We start from the raw sequence: 13,997 nt of genomic DNA on the forward strand, positions 1-13,997 counted from the left end.
ACGACCGCGGAATCCTCTACCACGTAACTCTTGCAAACTTCTCTTTCCTATCTCTCCACTTTCAAGGCTTACCATCTTGCGGCGTCCAGTCAGTTGTGCACTTGTTCTTTCTGTTCTTTCTAAAATATATTTCCGTTTCTTTATGATCTCTGCACTCCAATCTGCGCTTTTACCCAAATTGCTCTCTTTGTTTTTTTATATAAATAACACTAATCTCGCCGCTATCTGTAAATTCTTGAACGATAATTTTTTTTATTTTCTCAAGTCATTGTTTTATGCCCCATTTTGCATAAGTTTCAATTGCCATATAAAAAATAGCGCGTGGAGAAAAAATAGAATACTTCAAAAAATAGAATACTTCAAAATAGCGGTTCGTATGAGGACACTTTCCTTCAGGAAATAAACCAGCAACTTTAATTTTGAAATGGAGTAAAACTTCATCGTCTTCGTCAGTTTCCAAATTTCACATCCGTAGATTACAGCTGGGGTGATACAGTAATTGTAAACTCTCCGTTTCAGACATGAAGCTGGGGATTCTCCCATAATTCTATATCTGAGTAAAAGCAGCAACGACTGCAACAGCACTGTAGTCGAGAGGCCAAACGCAGAGTATAGGATCCAATATATTTGACGTTTCGCCCAGCTGAGCTTCTTCATTGGATCCCATACTCTGCGTTTGGCCTCTTTCCTACAATTCTATATTTACCAAACATTTCCCAAACAATTGTGTTCCGAATTTTTACATATTGTTATGATCGATTCGGATTTAATAATTATGTTATCCAATGTCAAGATTATCATTACAAAGAATTACAAAGGCAGAGCATGCCGACAGGAGACCTTTTGGTCCTTAACTAGGTCGATTGATTTACTTTGAACTTTAAGTGTGAGCGTGTTTGTGTGTGTATGTGTGTGTGTATTTACCTAGTTGTATTTTACGGGAAGGGGAGTTATGTTCGTGGTGTCCCGTCTTCATATCTCGTTTTATCTAGACTGTTTAAATCCGTGTATAGTTTTTGCACACACCACTTTCTCATCTAACTTGTCCCAAACGTCTATTACCTTGTGGGGAAAGCTGTTCTTTTTCAGGTCTCTTCTATAACTGTCTTTCTTGATTTTCTTTCCGTGTCCTCTTGTATTTCTACTATCCCATTTTATTAGATCCTCTCTGTCAATAGTTTCTATGCCTTTCATGATTCTATAAATAGTTATCAAGTCTCCTCTCTCTCTTCTTTGTGTGTGTGTGTGTGTGTGTGTGTGTGTGTGTGTGTGTGTGTGTGTGTGTGTGTGTGTGTGTGTGTGTGTGTGTGTGTGATCGTACCTACAGAACCTTCACTGCTTGTGGTTCTTAGCAATACGTTTTCATTTTGTTTTGTTTTCAATCTCGCCTCACACGAGCCCGTGTTCGAACCCCCATGGCAACTGGTGATTGCTCCTTGCCTTGGCAGTCATAGCACAAAGGGTAAAGGTGGTAGTTTTGGCTGCAGGAAGGCGCCCTTTCGGTACACGTTCTTCAACGAGGCTGAAACCACGCGAAATGTCTCTACTAAGGACCTGTGATTCAAGGCAGACCTTGAAGGAGGAGGGCGGAGGTGAGAGGAGGAGAAGGAGGAGGACGAGGAGGAGGAGGAGGACGAGGAGGAGGAGGGAAGGAGGATGAAGAAGAGGACGCCTAAGAAGAGGAGGAGGAGGGAAGGGAGGAGGATGGAAAAAAAGATGATGATGGAGAGGCGGAGGAAGAGGAAGAGGAGGAGGATGAATAAGAGGAGGATGAAGAAGAGGATGATGGAGAGGAGGAGGAGGAGGAGGAGGAGGAGGAGGAAGAGGAGGAAGAAGAAGAGGAGGAGGAGGGAGGGGCAGATCAAGGTAAAACCCTTGGTAAGACTGGCTTGAGGCGTACACATCCAGACCACAAACTGCGTTGAAGGATTCAGGAAAAATAAATAAATGAATAAATAAATTCTTGTGAATCTTCATTTCTTTTCCCCGTAATTCTGCGTAGTCACTGTTGTTAGGCTATTAAACCTGGAATAACACGGTGTAAAAACAATACCAAGCTACGCGCACACGCACATACAAACACACAAACAGATGAACATTCACATATTGAGGGAAAAATTAAATGGCCTATCATTATAGCCAAGCCATTCATTGATGGGATATTAGAGAAGAAATGGTACTTTACTTCTGTCATATATACATACACACACGCACACACATATATATGGTTTGGTAGACAGGCTTCATTACTCCTATCCCCAAATCTTTTAATCCCCAATCCTTTAGTGATCTAAGACCCATTACTATCACTCCCATTCGTGGTCTTATTTGTGAGGATTTTGTCTTCGAGCGGTCATATTCCAAAGTCAGCAAATTCATTGATCCCCAGTAGTTTGGTAACGTGAAAACATCCTCCACCACTCACTATCTTATTAGTTTCCTTGACTTTATCTATAAAAATCTCGAGCAGCGCAAGATTTCACTTGCAGTTCATTGACTTCAAGAAAGCCTTCTGCCATTTTTTTTTTTACCACATCATCACCAAAGCCAACCTTGACCTTCCTACCTCCTTGGTGGATTGGCTATCTGAGTTCCTGACGGACCGTTGTCAAGCTGTCAGATATCAGGGACACGTCTCTGCAGTCCAGCACCTATCCTATGGGGTACCACATGGAACAAGAATGGGGCCACTGTGCTCCCTAATGCTCATCAACGATGCCCTGGGAGGCACACCGCACAGGTGGAAATATGTTGAGGACTGCACGGTGGGGATCCCTGTGTCCAACACTGACCTGGACTACAACCCACTGGAGGACATGCTGGACAGGCTACACATATGGACAGTGCACAACAGAGTCTCCATTAACCACAAGAAAACTGTGGTAATGCACTTCCACACCTCCAATGACGTTCTCCCCCCCCCCCCCCCACTGCTGACAATTGACGGCCAATTCCTACAAGTTGTCCAATCAACTAAGCTGCTGGGGATAACCATCGACAATATGTTGACTTGGAAGGAGAATACCGCCAACACCGTCAGGGCAGCCTCCTACAAGCTGTATATGCTGCGTCGACTGAGTTCATCTACACTTCATTTTACCCAAGTTGATGTACGCGTCACCTTTCTGGGCCTCCTCACTCATAGTCACGCAGCAGTGGCAGCTGGAGAAAGTGCAGAAAAGAGCCTATCGTATAATCCTTGGCAAAGAATACACTACCTATCAGCACGCTCTCACCACACTCGGAATTCCTACCCTTACTGACCGCTATCTTCAGAGTCTGAGGTCATTTGCGGTCACCCTAGTTAAACATCCTCGGCACCGGAACCTTCTACCTCCACAGGTATCACAACCACGGCTACAGGTGCGGCACCACAATCCCATCAAGCCGATCAGAGCACGCACCAACCGGTATAAGAAGAGCTCCATACCGACATTTGTGGGCTTAATCAACAACAAGAGATAACAATGTTGCACAACACATCCATTCCTTAGCTTATGCTTTGTTTAGTTTTTTCAATACTTGTAACATCTTTTCACTGTCATAGTTTTTAATTATATAATCTTTTAGGAAGTATATTTTCAGCAGTAATACTGCTATACCCAATAAACCGTATATTATTATCATGTTTATATATATATATATATATATATATTATATATATATATAATTATATATATATATATATATACATATTTAACACACACACACACACACATATATTTTATATATATATATATATATATGTGTGTGTGTGTCTGTGTGTGTGTGTGTGTGTGTGTGTGTGTGTGTGTGTGTATTTACCTAGTTGTATTTTACGGGCAGGGGAGCTATGCTCGTGGTGTCCCGTCTTCATATCTCATTTTATCTAAACTATTTTTAAATTCATGTATTGTTTTTGCACACACCACTTTCTCATCTAACTTGTTCCAACTGTTTATTACTCTGTGAGGAAAGCTGTTCTTTTTCAAGTCTCTTCTATAGCTGTCTTTTTTTATTTTCTTTCCGTGTCCTCTTGTATTTCTGTTATCCCATTTTATCAGATTCTCTCTGTCAGTAATTTCTATGCCTTTCATGATTCTGTAAATAGCTATCAAATCTCCTCTCTCTCTTCTTTGCTCTAGTGTCTGTAGTTCAAGTTTTTCTAGTCTCTCTTCATATGATAGTTTTGAGAGTGTTGGTGCCAGTTTTGTAATTGCTCTTTGTATTCTTTCAAGTTTTTTTTATAAAAAAAATTGTACTTGGTGACCATATCGTTGCTGCATATTCCAATCTTGGTCTTATCAGGGTGATTAGGATTTTCTTCACCATTTCTTCATCCAGGTATGTAAATGCAACTTTGATTGTTCTTATTAAATTATAAGTTTCTCCAAAAATCTTATTTATATATTTCTCAGGTGACATATTATTCATAACAATGACTCCCAGGTCCTTCTCATTTTCTACTTTTTTTATTCCTTCTTCTCCCAATTTATATGCTCCTGTTATTCTGTTTTTGCTTTTTCCAAATTCCATTATACTACACTTTTTTGTATTGAACTCCATCTCCCACTTCCTACTCCATTCCTGTACTATATTTAGATCTCTCTGTAGTGATTCACAATCTTCTTCATTTTTCACTATTTTCAGTAGTTTTGCATCATCTGCAAAGAAGCTCATATAGCTTTCTATTCCTTTATCCATATCATTAATATATATAGCAAACATTATTGGGGCCAGAACTGTTCCCTGCGGAACACCGCTTATTATTTCATCCCATTTTGAGTGCTGGTTTCTTATCACTACTCTCATTTTTCTTTCTTGCAAAAAGTCTTCCATCCAATTTAGTAGTTTGCCCTGTATTCCTCCTTCAGTTTCTAATTTCTTAAGCAACTTCTTATGTGGAACTTTGTCAAAAGCTTTCTTTAGGTCTAGAAATGCACAGTCCGCCCATCCATCTCTTTCTTGTATTATATCTATTAGCCTTGAATAGAAACATATTAAATTGGTGACGCATGATCGTCCTTGTCTGAATCCAAATTGCCTTGGATTTAACACTTTGTTTTTTTCTAAATATTTTACCCATCTACTTTTGATAATTCTTTCACAAATTTTTGCTATTGTACTTGTTAGAGAGACTGGTCTATAGTTTGTAGGTTCTTTTTTATTTCCTCCTTTATATATAGGTACTATATTTGCTTTTTTCCAATCTTCTGGAACTTTTCCTTCTTTCAAGGAACTGTTTAGTATGCTATGTATTTTGTCTGCCAGTTCATTCCAGCATTCTTTCAGAATCCAGTTTGCTATATCATCTGGTCCATGCGATTTTCTGACATCAAGATTACTCAAGTGTGTCAATATTTCATTCTTTGTTACTTCTATTTCTTCCATAGGGGGGACTTTCTCTTTCCATTCAATCTCTTCAGGTTGTATGTTCTCCCTTGTAAACACTGATTTAAAATGTTTGTTCATAATTTCCGCCATTTCCATTTCCTCAGTGTATTCAACTCCCTCCTGTCTTAATTTCTCCAAGTCTTGTTTGTTTTTCAGTTTATTGTTTACAAATCTGTAGAATAGTTTTGGTTGATCTTTACACTTTTCTATGACATCTTTTTCATATTTTCTCTTTTCCTCTCTGCACGTTTGTACATATTCATTTCTATAACAGGTATATATTTTCCATTTTTCAGGTCTTCTGTCTTTTTTCCATCTGGTCCAGGCTTTGTCTCTTTTGTCTTTTAACTCCCTACATATTTTATTGTACCAGCATTTTACATATTCTTTTTCTTGTTTTTGTCTTGGGACATACTTTTCCACTCCTTTTTTGTAAATTTTTGTCAAAATATTCCATTTCTCTTCCACTGTTGTTTCTTCTTTGTATATTTCTTCCCAGTTTTCTTGTTGAAAGAATTCTCTTATTTTATCAAAGTTTGTTTTTTCATACATCATTCTTCCTTTTCTATATTGCTCATTTCTTTTCATATATTTTTCTTCATTAAGTTCCAGTTCAATCAATATGTGGTCACTTTTACCTATTGGTGTTTTATATTCAATCTTGTCCACTATTCTAGGTTCAGATGTAATTATTAAGTCTAGTCTCGGTGGTTCTTCTTCATTTCTATACCTGGTGTTCTCCTGTATCCATTGTGTCATTGTATGGTCAGTAATCATCTCAAGTAGAGCGTTTCCCCATGAGCCGTCTCCACCCTTTACTGTCATTTCTTCCCAGCAGATTTCTTTGCAATTAAAGTCGCCCATTATAACTATTCTTCCTCCATCTTCCATTATTTTATTTAATGTTATCTTTGTGTCCTCTAACATACTTTTATGTTCACTCTCCTCCCATGAGGCTGTTTTCGGAGGCACATAATTTATCACAAATTTTCTGCTCTTCTTATCTCTGTCTTCCACTTCTATCATAATCATCTCTACTGTATTCTTTCCATATATGACACCCTTCACGTTTATATCCTTTTTAGTCAGGAACATAACTCCACCCCCTTGCTTTTTCTCTCTGTTTTTAATCCAATAATTATATGCATCATGTCCTACACTGTTGGGTGGTAGTGGGCCTTTTAATTTTGTTTCTACAATTCCCATTATGTCCGGTTCTTTTTCTTTCAAATAATCATTCAGCTCATTCAATCCTGTTATTAATCCATCTATATTTGTGTAAGACACTCTTAGTTTTGTCACTTCCATTGTGTTCTCTGTTTCCCTTTTGTTTTTCTCTTGTATGTCGAACTGCCTTAGTTTCATATTCACTACTCTCCAATAGAATCTCTCTTTCTCTGACTCCGTTCTGCTCTCGTTTTTTTTCTTAGCTTCAAGTCTTTTCTGCTTTTCTTCCTCTCTTTCCTCTTTATTCATTTCCCTTTTATCCATACCTTTTTATATTGTTCACTTGTTGCTAGTTTCCCTGTTTTGGATAAGATATTCTCTGCCGTCGTTTGTGACCTGAATTTAATCTTAATTGGTCTGGTCTTATCTGTACTATACTTTCCGAGCCTGAATTTTTCCTCAATTTCCTTCATAATTTCTGGTTCATCTTCCTGAACTAGTTTTAGTAAACTGCTTACTTTTTCATTTTCCTCATTGGTTCTTGAGGTTCTATCTGGGTTATGTTTCTCTTCCATTCCTAATATAATTATACATTTCTTTTTGTCAGCTAAGTCTCTTACTATATTCTCCTTCTGTCTCATCACTTTAATAACTGAGTCTTCAGTTTGTTCTCTCATTTGCTGTTTAATTATATCAGTAAATGCAACTTTACTGTTTTCTTTTATCGACTTCCATCCCTCTCTGTTTTCTTTACTATTCCTCTTCAATTCCTCATTCTCCACCTTTACTTCTTTTAACTGTCTTTTCAGGTTTTCTATTTCATCAGTTAAGTTTTTGTTCGCCTTCTCTAGTTCTTCCAATTTTTCAACTCTTTGTAGAATGTTGTTAACATGACCGAACCTACGCTCCAAGTCCTCGCTCATTATATCGACCTTCTCTTCTAGTCTTGTAAGTCGGGGGGGGGGGGGGGTGCCCCCCCCCTCTTTAAATCCCTGGAAAATATTCTCATCACTTTCTACTGTATTGCTCTTCTCTATACTTCTAATCTTTACATTTTTATTAGACATTTCATCGTCGCTCAGCTGATCGGGGGGCCTTTTGTTTACCTTTCGCCTGTCTGCCTGGGCCAAGTCTACTCCTTCCTCATTTCCTTCCATTTCCCTCAGCAATCCCTCCCCTTCTCTTCTTTCCCTACTTTCCTACTACCCCACGAGCAATTTCCCCCACCATGTAAATACAATAGGCACTTCTCTTTGCGTTGGGATCCACAAAACTTCAATTTTCTTCAGAACGTATTCTAAGCCGTCCGTTCGTTGAAGTGTGTGTGTGTGTGTGTGTGTGTGTGTGTGTGTGTGTGTGTGTGTGTGTGTGTGTGTGTGTGTGTGTGTGTGTGTGTGTGCCGCTTTTGTGTTTTTTTTTTTTTAAATGTGTTCTCCAGTCTCGGTCATCCAATTTTTCTTTTGTTTGCTCGGTGGGGTCCCCGAGTGGTGGTGGCCGACCTATATGTAATGGTGACCCTTCTTGTATTTTATATTTTCCCGTTGTTTTTATTTATTAATATGTATATTTGTTGTTGTATGTTAGTAGCCACCCTAACAGTGTGTGTGTGTATAGAAAGATATATATGGAAGCAAATGATGATAGGGGTTCGAGAAATGCATTTTCGTTCTTTCCGTCATGGTCGGCACAATTTTGCAAATCTGTCTCGTCCGCCTTCGAAGAAGGGGAGCCTCGCGTCCGGCGAAGGGCGACACGATGTTTGTCCAGGAGGATTCTTCAAGATGCCAAAACACAGCAACCATCAAGATCACTTTTATCTACAGGATAAAAAACCGCCCGGACTTGGCGGTTGGTGGATCTGCGCCCAGTCTCCATCGTCGAGAACCCAAGGAACAGGAAACTGCCTTCCAACAGAAAGGAAGACAATAATAAGGCAGCCGGTGCTAAGAGAAAGCGCCTGGAAGTCCCGCCCTCCGGCAGCAGCAGCAGCAGCAGCAGCACGGGTTGCCTGTGACTGCTGTGAGCCCATGACGGGCGTGGAGGAGGGAGGCCTGACCTCCGGCATCAGCAGCACCCGCAGAACCTGCGACTGCTGTGAGCCCATGTCGGGAGTGGAGGAAGGGCTCCGAGATCCCCGTGGCGTCGTCGTCGTCGTCAAAGATGACACCCTAGATTTCTGAGGGAACCATAGGAACCACATGAAAAAAGCTCCTTAAAAAAAAGGGGGGGGAGGGGGAGCTTTGGTAAATTGTGCCAAGGAGAGATAAAGAGGGCCTATGTCGCTGATTGGACGCGCCCGACTCGAGCCACAACGAACAAAAAGGCCATTTCGAGACGAAAAACGCTCCGTTGAAAAAAAGAAGAATAGGAGCGTTGGCAAACTGCGTCACCGACAAGAAAGATGCCTGTGCCGCTGAATGAAAGCACCTGGTTCCAGTCCCAACCACGAAGTCACTTGTGCCCCTTTGCCCACGGGAGGAGGTCTGAAAAAAATCTCCCCGCGGCAGGCAAAAGGAACACGCCAAATTCGACCTGGGCAGTCATCAAACGACTGGTTTCACACATTTTTTTGGCTGCAACCCAAATGAGGGTCGCGAGGATGTTTCTGAGGGTCGTTGGACAGTCTTGGAAAAGAAAAAAAAAAAAAAGTTTGATAATATCATAACGTATATAGATAAAGACAGAATTTCGAAATGACAGGGAAGTAGAAATAAGCAATTATTCAGTGGCGCAGTAGGATCAGTCCAATAGCATACGCGGGACCTTCGTTTGGGATCATTCAGGAAGAGATGACCTTTGGGAGCGACGATCAAAAGTCGGATCGCCTCAAACTCAAGAGCACCGTTGTCTCAACCTTAGGGTTCCGCAAAAGGTCCCTAAGGGTTCCGCGAGAACAAGGGAGATAAGCTAATGCACTTTTGATTTTTTTTTTAATTTCATATACGTAATATAATTAAACACGAACGACATATTCTTCGTTATAGTAATAAAATGAGGAAGATATGGTATACGTTTTTTTTCTGCGCAGAGGTTCCTTGAGACATGCAATCTATTTTAAAGTTTACGCAAGGGTAAAAAGGTTGAGAAACGCTGCTCTAGACGATCATATTCAACAAGGGAGTCAAGACCGATTTGAACATGCCCCCTGAAGCTTCACTTTCAAACCGACGCCATTCTAACCTAAAACAATTATTTTACAAATATGCATTAAGCTACGTTTTATTATACGCAGTATGATAGTACGATACTATAATATATTACTATAGTAAATTACGATCGTTGATTACAAATGGCAAGTGTTGTAAAGATATGACGTCTATGATGAAAGTTAAACTGCTTTGTAAGTTTCCCATCACATGCCGTAGTCATTTTATGGTAATCTTGTAATACCATATTAATACGTTTTACTATATGATAATGCAATATCATGATATCAAATGATTTTGCAATCATTTTACAAATGACATATTGTAAAGGTAATATGACGTCCATGACGAAAGTGGAATTAAATGTTATTTTCCCATCCCCGTAAACTTTTAAGATATATATCTTTATTAGATATAATTTTCAGATATTGTATTCAAGATAATACAACTCCATTTTTATTCTTTTGGTAGGGATCTTGGAGCTACATTTCACTCCAGCTACCGCGGCAATGCTAAACACAGAAAATGTCAACACTTGCATTCAAGAAAACTAAACTACAAGCAGTAACCTTAATGATTAACATTATTAGCGTGACTATTTTCCTTTTTTTTTTTATCTTTTTTACGCTAATAATCAAGTTACAATAATCTCCCATTTATGTTTTACTTTTTTTCTTTTCTTTACGCTAATAACCAAGTTACAACAATCACGTCATAAGTATGAAAAGAAAAGAAAAGAAATTAAAGAAAGATCAAAATTGAAATAAATGGATATGGTGAAGGGACATTAGATGCAAAAACATCTTTCGATCAAGGATGAATATGGAAAAGATTCGTGAATATAATGGTTACAAACTAATGAATAAATATTCCGAAGATAGAGGTTTTCATATGACAGATGTTAACCGGCTCTAGCTGTATATAAGGCCCTACTGTGATTATGCTGTTCGTCTTGCCATACAGAAATTGACCCAATTTGTTTAGTCGAGATCAGAGACAACTCATCATCCACAAGGTGCAAAGATAGGACAAGACGACAAATGTGTATTGGATGAATATGGTATGTGTGTGGTATATGTACTTTGACCTGCCCACCCTCTTTAAAAGGGGAAAAAAAGTTTTCATATGTATGGCTACCTCCCTTGTAAGGGGGAAAAGCCTTTGGTGTATGTATGTTTCTAAATAACTGGCTGTACAGGAGAGCAGTTGTTGGTTACTCCCAATGTGTTAAAAAGTGTAATAAATACAGTTGAAGTTAATAGATACCTTGGGTCCACTCCAGAGATTGAGTGTCAGCCCCTCAGGGCTGCACCCTAAGATGGAGGGGAGGGTGGTCTGACAAGTTTTGAAAATGGGCAGTTGTACTGTCCATCTTGTACGGCCACCACAGTTGGTCCCTTCATAATAATAATATTAATAATATATACATATACCAAAGGCTTTTTCCCCCTTACAAGGGGGGTAGCCAAAAAGCAAAAGGCATAAAAACCATTCCCACCCCTTTCATCCCTAATACACTCCACTCCCCTCCACCCTCCCTCTTATCTTGGCACCTCCTGGATGATGGGTCATCCCTACATCCTGTCCACCACCCTGGGTCAGAGGCAGTGTCACAAGACACAGCACATTCACAGCTAGGCCGCTTCATTAAATCAGCGAAACCCCCTCATGCAGAAAAGGAGAAGACGGAGAGAAATCCCTTCGGGCTGCGTCAAATTTTTCTGACACATATTACCTCACCCCCCATACCCCCACCCATTCCACCTCATGCATCACATCATCATCCATATACAACCATTCTTCATTCACCCCTGTCTTCTGTCCTCTCCCGTCCTTCCTCAACAGACATTCCCCTCTTCCCCAAAGCCCCTTTCACCCTGTCCATCCATCTCATCCTGGGTTGCCCTTTCATGTTCACTCCTCCACATCTGCCTTCCATACCTCTTTTACTAGTCTTTCTTCACTCATTCTTTCCATGTGTCCAAACCATCCTAATACTCTTTCATCCACCCTATCTCCCAACTCCCTTACCACCCCCATTCTCCTCCTCACCTCCTCATTTCTCACTCTATCCAACCTAGTAACCCCCATCATACTTCTCAGACACCTCATCTCAAACACATTCAAACTCCTCTCTTATGTTCCATGTTTCTGCCCCATACAGTGCTGTTGGCACAATCACTCCTTCATACAATCTCCTCTTAGCATCCATTCCCAAATGTCTATTCCTCATTACACTTTTTAATCCACCAAAGCATTTACTCACTTCTCTCAATCTACATTCTACCTCCACCTCCACTCCACTCTTTTCTGCCACATTCGCACCCATTCGGTCTCTCTTGAGTTTCTTGAGCGATTGGTAGATCCGGTAGTGGCTTGCTAGGCCTATCCCACCTTCTCTAGTCTGCTAATTAGTACCTCCTACAAGTCTATTGCTCCCCAAAAGAATTACAGGTCCTCCACCACTGGCCCCAAGCAGACTAATGGTTGGAACAAGCTGTCACACCTCAGCAAGGTTACACGGACTCTTGCGACAGTGGAGTGTTGGCCCCTGCCACCGTGACAGCACATTCACACCCTAGTATCTAAAACTATCCACTTCCTCCAGTCGCTCTCCCTTAATGCTCACTTCCAGTCTGCTGCCACTTTCACCCCTTGTACATCTCATCACCTTTCTTTAACCCACATTTATCTTCAAATTTCTTTTTTCACACACTCTCCCAAACTCTGTCACCAACTTCCTCAATCCCTCCTCTGATCCTGCCACAAGCGCAGTGTCGTCCGCAAATAACAGCTGCCTCACCTTCCACTTTTCTCCATTTTCTACAAACATCTCCAATCCCTGAGCCACTACCCTTGCATTTACCTCTCGCACCACCCCATCCATGTATAAGTTGAACAGCCAAGGTGAAATAACATCCCTGATGAAGTCCCACCTTTACCTAGAACTACTCACTCTCTCCATTTCTAATCCTGACACATTTTCTACTATTCTCAAAAACTCTTGACAGCTCCTAGAAGCTTTCCTCCTATCCCGTATATCTGCAATACCTCCCACAGTGCCTTCCTGTCTACCCTGTCATAAGCCTTTTCCAGGTCCATAAGCCCAAAAAACATCCTTACCTTTTCCTATAGCTTTCTCACATATCTGTCTTACCACAAAAGTCTGATCTATGCAACCTCTACTTGTCCTAAATCCACACTGTTCCTCACCAATTACTCCCTCTGTTCCTCTCCTAATCCCCTCAATCAAGATCCTCCCATAAGCCTTCTCAACTACACTTAACAAGCTAATCCCTCTGAAACTACTACACTCACACTTGTCCCCTTTTCCCTTGTAGAGTGGAACTATACAGGGACACCTCCAGTCCTCTGACACTCTACCCTCCCTTCACCAAACATTAAATAACCTCACTTGCCAGTCCATCACTGTACCTCCTTTTTTTAGACATTCTGCATGGCATCCATCCAGATCAGGTGCCTTACCTGCTCTCATCATCTTAACTGCCTTCACTTCAGCCTTCCTTATTTCTCCTCCATTTTCCTAACTCATTATGGTCATTTTATTAGCACTTCCAACTGCAACTATCTTTCCCTCCCTATCCTCCTTCACATTTAGCAACTCCCTAAAATACTCTGCCCATCTTCCTCTTACTGCCTTCTCTTCCATTATCATCTCTCCATCTGCACCTTTTATCTTTTCTTCTCTACTTGATTCGCCTCCTCTTCCTCTCTTAATTTTTCTCCAAAACATCTTTTTATTACTTTCAAAATTTTCTGTCATACTCTTAACCCATTTCACATCTGCTCTCCTCTTTGCCTCCTTTACCTTGTGCTTTACTTCTCTTCTCTTTTCTTTGTACCTCTCATATGACTCCCTCGTCCTATTTTGTAACCAATCTGTGAAAGCTCGCTTCTTCTCTTCTACAACCTTCTTTGTTTCCTCATCCCACCACTCGCTTCCCTTCCTTCTTGTTCTACACACCATCTTTGCACACTTTGACTCCCTCCTTGAACCATCCCCATTCCTAGATCTCTATCCTTCAATCCTTCCCACTCCTCTCTCAGCTTCTTGTACTACTCTTCCTTTTCCTTCTCATTTAAAGAGTTCACTCTAAGCACCTACCTACCTTTGTCCTTTTCCTCTTTCTCCATCTATCCTCCACTCTCAACTTACCTTCCACCAAAAAATTATCTGATATTCCACCACTCTCTCCCCTTAGAACATGTACATCCTTAACTCTATTATACTCCTTTCTACCACTACATAGTCCATTAATGCTCTGTCTACCACCCTTCCATCCACCACCC

The sequence above is a fragment of the Oratosquilla oratoria genome, chromosome 37, assembly GCF_046742065.1.
Source record: "Oratosquilla oratoria isolate Oo_2021 chromosome 37, ASM4674206v1, whole genome shotgun sequence".
NCBI lineage: Eukaryota > Metazoa > Arthropoda > Malacostraca > Stomatopoda > Squillidae > Oratosquilla > Oratosquilla oratoria.